We start from the raw sequence: 8,709 nt of genomic DNA, 5'->3' as shown, positions 1-8,709 counted from the left end.
CCCAATAGAATCTAGAGGAATAGAAAGAGGGCAAACGCACACAGAGATCAGAACTTTGAGCAGTCAGGCTCACAGCTCCGAGCTCCACTGAAGGGTGGGGGAGGAAGAGGAGGAGAGAGACACTGTCCTAGGATTTATACACAGAGCTAAGAGGAAGGCAGGTGTCCACAGGTAAGGTCCAACAGGTGGGGGAAGAAGGAACAAAATATGCTCCTCTAGCAGATTTCTTCTTGATCTTTCCAATTTGGTAATCCAAGCTGATATAATCTCTATCCTCTTTTCTCTTCCCTGCTTCCTCCTTTTCATTCTACCTTCATCCTTTCTCCTTCTCTCCTTTTTGTCGATTATTCCAAAATTTAGTTTCCCTCATTCACCCCTTCCCAGTGCTTTTCCTCCTCCTCTTTTCTCCCCCCTCTTCACCTTACAATCAGCTCTCTGTTTATTTCAGAAGTAAAACTTTCTTGACACAGATGTTTTTGGTGAAACTCAGAGCTCCATGCAATATTTCTACAAATCAGGTGTTTCCATAGAAACATGACTAGAGAGCCTGCTTCCCCACACCTTTCATACATTGTCTCACACACATACACACACACAGAGGCTATTCTCTTACTTGCACCCACACAAGTACACATGAAGTCACATGTATCCTGTACAGCCATCTCTGCTATAGAGTGCACACATACAAACACACACACAGAGTTTCTCTTACTCTCAAACACATTCTCTATGTCTCTCACTCTCACAAACACCTCCTAAATTGTAAAAGCAAAAGAGGGAGGGAAGGGAACATTCCCACTGAAACCTCAGGATGGAGAAGAAAATGAAGGAGCTTTCAGGCTAGGTTGAACCGGGAAGAGATGAGCAGGGTGTCTAATTAGAGAGGAGAAAGGAAAGAAAGTTCTCTGAACCTTCACAATTTCTTGCAATCAGCTTTGATTTTATCTGCCTCTCTTCTCCAAAGCATTTTGAGTCTCTCAGAAAAGAAAGTGGTATGAATTCCAAGACATGGCTCATTCCTGAATTCTCTCATTACCAGCTGAGAGGAGGGATTAACCTTTTCTTGCCTGGTAACCAGAGAAGGCAGTGTTGATTATCCCCACCCCCATTTACACTATTTTTGACTTATGTACTAGTTCAGGTTAGTGAGAAATTCTCAAAGAAGAGAAATAAAGACCAGAGAGTGAAGATATTGAAATGAATAACCGAGGAAAGTACTCCCCCCCAAAGAGTTATTTCTCATCCCCTCCAGCCTTAATTAGTATCATAGTTTCTTGTATTTAGAGGGATTTCAGAAATCACACAGTCATGGAATCATAGAGCTGGAAGGGACCCTATGGCCATCTAATCCAGTCCCCTCACTGAGGCACATTATGGAGGCCCATTGAAGAGAGATGCTAATCACTTTAAAGTTGACAGAACCCAGGTCAAAAGAAGTGGTCACCTGGTCAAAGGAACTCATAATTAGAGATGAGATTTGAATTCCTTGATTCCAAATACAGTATCTTGAAAATGGTAGATTATAATTTTCTTGAACTTTTAGATGCTGATCTACTTTAGGTATCTTAAATAAGGCTCTTTCAAGAAGGAACCAGCATAGACAACCCCTCAGAATGGGATTCAGAATAGGAGAAGGAGGGCAGGTGCCATGATTCCATGGCTGGTTGGGCTGCAACTAGAGGGAGAAACTAGGATTTGCCACATGCTTCCTTGCTGAGTTCCACTCAGGCATTGATAACTAGTTGCTTAGGCACAGTAAGCAAGGGAGCCCTCTTAATTTAGCTCCAAAGAATTTGTTTTTCCTCACACCTGCCAATCTTCCCTCCTTCAGCCCCCAGGGGATTGAGAACAGAGTGGTTCCCTCCCCTCCCCTCCAGTTTTACCCTGCTATTACACAGCTGTACAGAAGGGTCCTTGTAATATGCAGATGGTGGTCTATTGAGCACCATATCTTTAGCATTCATAACATGTTCATGCCTATGGGAGTGACCAAGGGAATCCAACCATGTTATGGTAAATGGAGGGTGGGAAGTGGGGGAGCTGAAGAACCTATTTACCATTCCTAAAAAAGGATCATCAAATGATTTCTAATGTACCAGTAATGGGAGGGATCAGAGAAGAGGTGCTCTGATGAAAAATAGGGAGGGACCGAAAAGAGCAATGTATTTATTCCCCTGCTACAGAGTAGGGCTGTTCTTTAAACATTAGACAGTTTGCAGCAAATGGTATTAGACTAGGAGACAGAAGATCTAGTTTCTCAACTTCTCTCAGTTATGTGGATCTTGGCAAATTCTTATCATCTCTGAGTCTCTGTTCTAATCTGTAAAATGAGAATAAAGAAGCCCTACCTTCGTATACTGTCATAAGAATCAGATGAGATGATATGTGAAAATGCTTTGAAAATATAAAGTTCTATACCAATATAACAGGTTATTACTATTAATAATGTTAATGACTAGATTATAATAATAACCATCCATGAGAAAAAGAATCCAAGGAATTAGTGCTTAGGAATCTTTTGCCAAATTCTTCTGGGTTTTCACAATCTCTTCTGTAGCCTTGAACTCTGGGGGGATGGGAAGACAGAAGGAGGAAAGTCCTGGAGGGACTGACAGATGCGGAGCTTTTCCTTCTTAAATACAGCTTGATCTGAGGAGAACAAAAACAAGCCATGGAGGGTGAATGTTAAGTGGCTAAGTGCTTGGATGACCATTTCCAAAGCTTCTCTTTGTCTCTTCCATCTCTTCATGTGAAAAACTTGTTTTGGTCCTCTGCCACTCTCCAAAGAAAACTCGATTCTGGCAGGCTCCCAGAAAAAGAGAAAGTCCAGGGTCATGTACATTTATGTCATTTTTGTTTTGCAACCTATATTTGGGACTTGAATTTCATTTGAACCATAGGAATTGGGGTGGGTAGAGAAAGTATTAGAGTTTTTTAAGACTTTTTTTAAACTAATAAACTATAGAAATTCTAGGAGGTGAATTAATTTGCCCAAGGGTTTGCAGACTGGTAAAGTTTTGAGTTTTGAAAGAGGGCAATAAAGACCTGTAGTCTAACTTTTCATTTTACAGAATCGTAAACTGAGACTCAGATTTTGCCCAAGGTCACATAGGTATATAGTGTTGGAAAGAATACTGGAACCTAGGCCTCTTGCTTTCCAGGCTAATAGTCTTTCCATTGAATCAAGTTCCTTCATTTAGTTGGGGCTAAGCACTTCCAATCCAATTCAAGAAGCCACTATTAAGTACCCACTATGTGCAAAGTACTGCACTAGGAATATAAAAAAGGGAAGCAGAAAATATGCATTTATTATGTACCTACTATGTGTAAGGCACTGTATTAAGCCCTTTACAATTATTATCTCATTTGAGCCTCACAACAACTCTGGAAGATAGGTGCTAATATTATTCCCATTAGTCAAGCAGTCAAGAAAATGGAGGCAGTGATAAAGTGGCTCTCTCAGAGTCACACAGTGAGTGCCTGTGTCCCAATTTGAATTTAGATCTTCCTGAATCCAAGAAGACAAAATGAAAAATTAATCCATGTTCTCAAGTATTTTTCACTCAGTAGGATTAAGTATGGATTCATTTGCGTTTGTTTTGCCAGTGGAGTGATAGCAAAACCACATCGAGGAATATGTCATATTCAGTTTAGCCTTCTTCACTCTCCCAATTCTGGGCAGCTAGGTGGTACTGTAGAGTGCCTGCAGTCAGGAGGACCCATTGTTCAAATCCAGATTCAGATACATTAGCTAGGTGATGCTGAACATTACCCCGTTTTCCTCAATTCTTCATCTGTAAAATGAGAAGGAAATGGCATATCACTTCAGTATCTTTACCAAGAAAGCCCCTAATGGAGTCTTGAAGAAGCAGACATTCAACAACAACATACTTGACTAATGGAAAAAGGCAAGTATCATACACTCATCAAATGTGCGAATGACACAAAACTGGGAGGGCTAGCTGACATGGTAGATGACACAACTCAAAGGATTTTGACAGGTGAGAGCTCTGATGATGAAATTTAATAGCCAAAAAAGCAGTTACACAAGTATAAGGTAGGGAAGTGTAAGTAAGTGAACAGCCAACTTCATCTAGAAGGCTATTCAATTCTGAGCCTCACCATTTAAGGAGAAGATTTATTAAGTAGAGAGACAGTAGACATACTAGGTAATTGCTTGTTGAGTATGTTATAATTGGGATTCTTTTTTGGGATTTTGGACTAGACGGCCACTGAGGTACTTTCCAGTTTTTAAATTCTGTAATCTTGTTATTGGGGTATGAGAATATGAAGGGGCAATATTGTTGCTGAAGGCTGATTGCCATCGAATGACTAGAAGAATGGACCTTAGAGACAGTCAATAAATAAAATGTCATCTTGCCAGCCATTCTTCCTCATGGTTACTTTAGAAAAGAGGTTGAAGGGACCAGTTGAATCCATTCACATTTGGGCAATTAGGCTTGGAATAGAAAAGCTGAGATTGAAAAGAGGACCAAAAGGTCATGTAGATCTACTCTGATGCAGGCTTACAGGACTGAGAGAAGCTGGCCATTCTCCTCTAGAAAGGATCTGGGAGTATTAAGCACGTGTTGTAGATAGATTCTAACTTGACAGCGATATAAGTTATGTTCAGACATGTGAATAAACAAGACGGGATAAAGATAGCCTTAAACCCTGCACTAACTTTAATTTCAACAGCCCTCTCTGGACTCAAACTCAGTCTGGATTCCAATACTAATGCTAGCTTCAACATTAACTCCAAACATAACTTTAATCCTAATGCCAAAAGCAAGATTAAATCCCACTCCCAACCTAAAGCCCATTCAAGTGGAATCTAAGAGTTTAAATTGATGATTAATACAAGTGTCACTTTGAGCAAATCACTTCCTCTAAGGTCCATTCCAGCACAAGATCTACTTCCATGATTCTTTAATCCTATGATGCTTTGCTATTAAGAAAACTGGGGCCCAGATTTAAGCAATTTGTCCTAGTCTTAAGCATTAGGATTTAACCTCAAACCCTGGTCTTCTGGACCATTGCTCTTTCTACCATGAACAAACAAAGAAACAAGAAAATGCTCCCCCTAACCTTAATCTCAACTCTATAACCAGCTTTAATCTTAACCCCGTCACCCTAGCCATGATGCAAAGCAGTCAGACAAGGTGATTCTTGAAACAATCCTGAGAGGTAGATGCTGTTTTCATTATTGCTATTTTACAAATGAGGAAACTGAGGCAGAGATTAAGTCACTTACCCAGGGTCACAGAGCCATATTTGAATTCAGATCTTTCTACTTATAAGACCAGTGTTCTGACCACTGTGCCATCCAGCTCCCTAGCTGGTACTGGGTTTGAAAGATCTCTCTGCAAACTTCCTTTATGGGGTTAGTGTGAATGCTGGAGATACCCTCTCTTTCCACAACTATCCAGTCAGTACTTATTCCCAAGAACCTTTACAATCAGACTGAATGTATACAAATAGAAATCCGTAATAGTGAGAAGAGTATGACAGGGGCAAAAAAGAAGATGAAACAGGACAGGAAAATTTGAGTAAGTAGATGTCACTTTCAGCTCAGGTAGGAATACTTGAAGTCCACAGACAGATTTCAAAGGGATCTATTATCTTAGATGAGAAAAATACCATAGTTTTATTTTCCACTAATCTCTAATGGAAGTTTAGCATTTCTTACAACTATAAATATAGGCAATGGATATTATTCTGAGGTATCTATAGGCTTCATAGGACATGGAACACAGTAAGTAAGCTAAGTATTTGCTGACTTACACAAATAAGGGAAACAGGGAAGATTTCATGGTGAAGGTGACATTGAACTGAGCAATGAAAGAAAATTTCAGTAGATGTAGAATAGGGAGTGTGTTCCAGATATGGAGAATCCTTTTCACAGATGCAAAGAGGTAAGAGAGATTGAAGAAGGAGGAGACAAAGGAACATCTGACAGTCCAGTCTGGCTGCATCTTAGATTATGTGAAGGGGAAGAATATCAAACAAGACTCATTGCTGAGCTAAGCCAAGAAGCATGTGTTAAATTCTTACAATGTAATATGCTGCCAAGTACTGGCAGTGCAAATATAACAAGAAAGACATATAATCTCTGCCCTCAAAGAGTTTACATTCTATTGGGGGAAGATGTTCTATGTGGAACAAGGGGAGGAGAACAGCTTAAATGCTACCTATTCCATGAAGCCTACCCTGATGACCCCATCATGGGAACAAAGGTAGGGAAAGTCCAGAGACAGCCAGAATGGGACATGGTTTGCCTGGATGTTGCTGTTTAGCCAATTAGTTACGTCCAACTCTTCTCTCACATATGGTTTTCTTGGCAAAGATACTAAAGTGGTTTGCCATTTCCTTCTGCAACTTATCTTACTGATGAGAAAACTGAGGCAAATAGGGTGAAGTGATTTGTCCAAATTTGAACTCAAATCTTCCTGACTTTAGGACTGATAGTTTATCCACTTAGTTGCATCCTGGTTTGCCCGAATACTCTTCTTAAATGGAGTTTCCAGGAGTAGTCATCCAATTAGAGAGTGAGCCACAGGGAAAGAAGGTACTTCAAAACATAGAAAAGAAGGTTGAAAGCATAATGAGACAGTCATCGAATGCCAGGCTAAGAAGGCTGAAGTTCATTCTATAGACAATATGGAGTCATTGAAGATGTTTTGTATTATAAATATCCTTTGTTGCCTAGAAGATATTGCGCTGAAATTTTGCTTTTTCTAAGACCCATCTCAAATGCTACCTATTCCATGAAGCCTACCCTGATGACCCCAGCTGAAAGTGAGTCCTTTTATTCTTATATTTTCCTAAACCACTGGTTTTGTTTTTCTTTTATTTTTGTCACTGAATGCTTGCCTTATTCCCCAGTATCTCAAGTTCCCCTTAAAACGGAAGCCCTTTGAGGACAGGGATCTTGCTGCTTTGTAAATTTTGTAAATTCCAACACCTAACTCAGTTCTTTACTCACAGTAGGAGCTCATTAAATGCTGATTGAATTGAATTGGGAGGGTGAGAGTAGCTATAAAGGCTAATAAATAGAAATACACAAAAAAATCCCTCAAGATCCAATGAATTAGATCCAATGAAAAACTATAGCAAGCAGTCAATAAGCATCTATTGAGCACTTAGTGTATGCAGATCCAGACAGAGTGGGACAGCAAGAAAAACAAAACAAGTTCATAGCTCTAAAAACTGTATCCTCTGGACTACAGGATACCATTTTTGGTTAAAGCCTATAGACCCTTTCTCAGAATAATATTTTAAAATGAATAAATCAAATATATAGGATTACAAAGAAAATCAATTCTATTGATACAGAGATGCTTTTTTCCTTACCCAAGCTGAGACCCTGAAACTTATCCATAGATCCTAAGGTAAGAACACTTGACATAGAAATATAACAGGGGCTTTTTAGTCCTGAGGGCTTCTGGTTGTCAGGGAGCCCCCTCATTGCCTCCTCCACGAGAAGGCTAGCAGCTGAGGCTTATGACATGGAACTGCAATGTCTGTACTGTCAGATATTCCCTTTTCAGAGCCAAGCTGGAGGAGGAAGGGGCGGTGACCTGTCAGAAAAGTCTCAGGAGGGAGCAGTTTGTCCTGAGTAAAAGCACCAGAAATAATGGGCCTAATGGAGCCTGAAGGGGTAAGCAGAAGGGAGATAAGCTCTGAAGTTCCTGGGATTAAGAGCAGTTTTTCACTCTATGAGGCATCACTTTAGCTCAGGGGGACCTTAGAAACCCCCTGGAGTATGGGGATGAGGCAGAAGGATTTGTAAAGAAAGGACTCCAGGCAGAGAAAATCTGGGTCACCATCCAAATACCCTAGAGGCTGGCCCATGACTGGTGGCTCTGGTACAAAGAGATAGCTAAGATGCCATAGTGTGGAAATAAAGTGGACCAATCTGCCATGGGAGGATTGGCTAAAAATTGGTGGTGAGAAGACCAGTGGAGGACAAGTTTTTCAACAGTTAAAATATGGAAGAAGAGAATAGACTTTTCTACTTGGCTTCAAAAAGTAGATCTAGAAGGAATGAACAGAAGGTTTCAGAGCCACTTTTGGCCCAACTTAACAAGGAGAGGCCTCCAAAAGTGGAATGGGTCACCTTGGAAGGCTGTGGGTTTCCTTTCAGGAGAGGTCTTTAAGTGCTTGAATGCTTTTCAGAGTTTTATCAGAAGAATTCTTCTTAATTCTGAGGTCTCATCCAACTTGGTTATTCTATATTTCTATAAGAGGGTCCAAGACTTCGGTAGCACTGGGCTGTGGTCCATTAGAAAAAAAGCTTCTTAAACTGTGGGTCTAATCCATATGGAGTCATGTAACTGAATTTGGATGTTGCAAAATTATGATTTATTATCAGTAGAAGTTTGATTTATATGCCTAATTTACAGACCTGGAGTCACATAAAAATTTCTTGGACAAAAAGGGGTCACAAATGGAAAAAGTCTAAGAAGCCCTGAAAGAATAATGAAAACGTCCATCCAGATGGCTGTTGGGCTTTGGATGGCCTTTTTTTTGCCTCAGAGCTGGGATGAAGATGAAGGGTTTCAGGAAGCCTGAAAAATTTGGGATAAGAAAAGATTTCAATGTTTGCTTTGAATAAGACAGCAACTTATAGAGACTCGTAGATTCAAGATCATCAATTAGGAATTGGAAGGGGCTTTCAGAGCTATCATATCTGGCCCCCTCATTTTA

General features: G+C 40.2%; 1 protein-coding gene across 1 annotated transcript in view; it reads left to right on the top strand.

The window, feature by feature from the left end:
- The first annotated feature begins 55 nt into the window (after positions 1 to 55).
- The window catches only part of PRELP (proline and arginine rich end leucine rich repeat protein), a 35,929-nt gene continuing 27,275 nt past the window's right edge, over positions 56 to 8,709 (top strand). The window contains exon 1 of the mRNA XM_051998597.1: positions 56 to 171. The gene's annotated coding sequence lies outside the window, so the exon portion shown is untranslated. The remainder of the gene's footprint in view (positions 172 to 8,709) is intronic.

Source organism: Antechinus flavipes, chromosome 4 (genome assembly GCF_016432865.1).
Source record: "Antechinus flavipes isolate AdamAnt ecotype Samford, QLD, Australia chromosome 4, AdamAnt_v2, whole genome shotgun sequence".
Lineage (NCBI taxonomy): Eukaryota > Metazoa > Chordata > Mammalia > Dasyuromorphia > Dasyuridae > Antechinus > Antechinus flavipes.
This window is presented reverse-complemented; position numbering and strand designations above follow the sequence as displayed.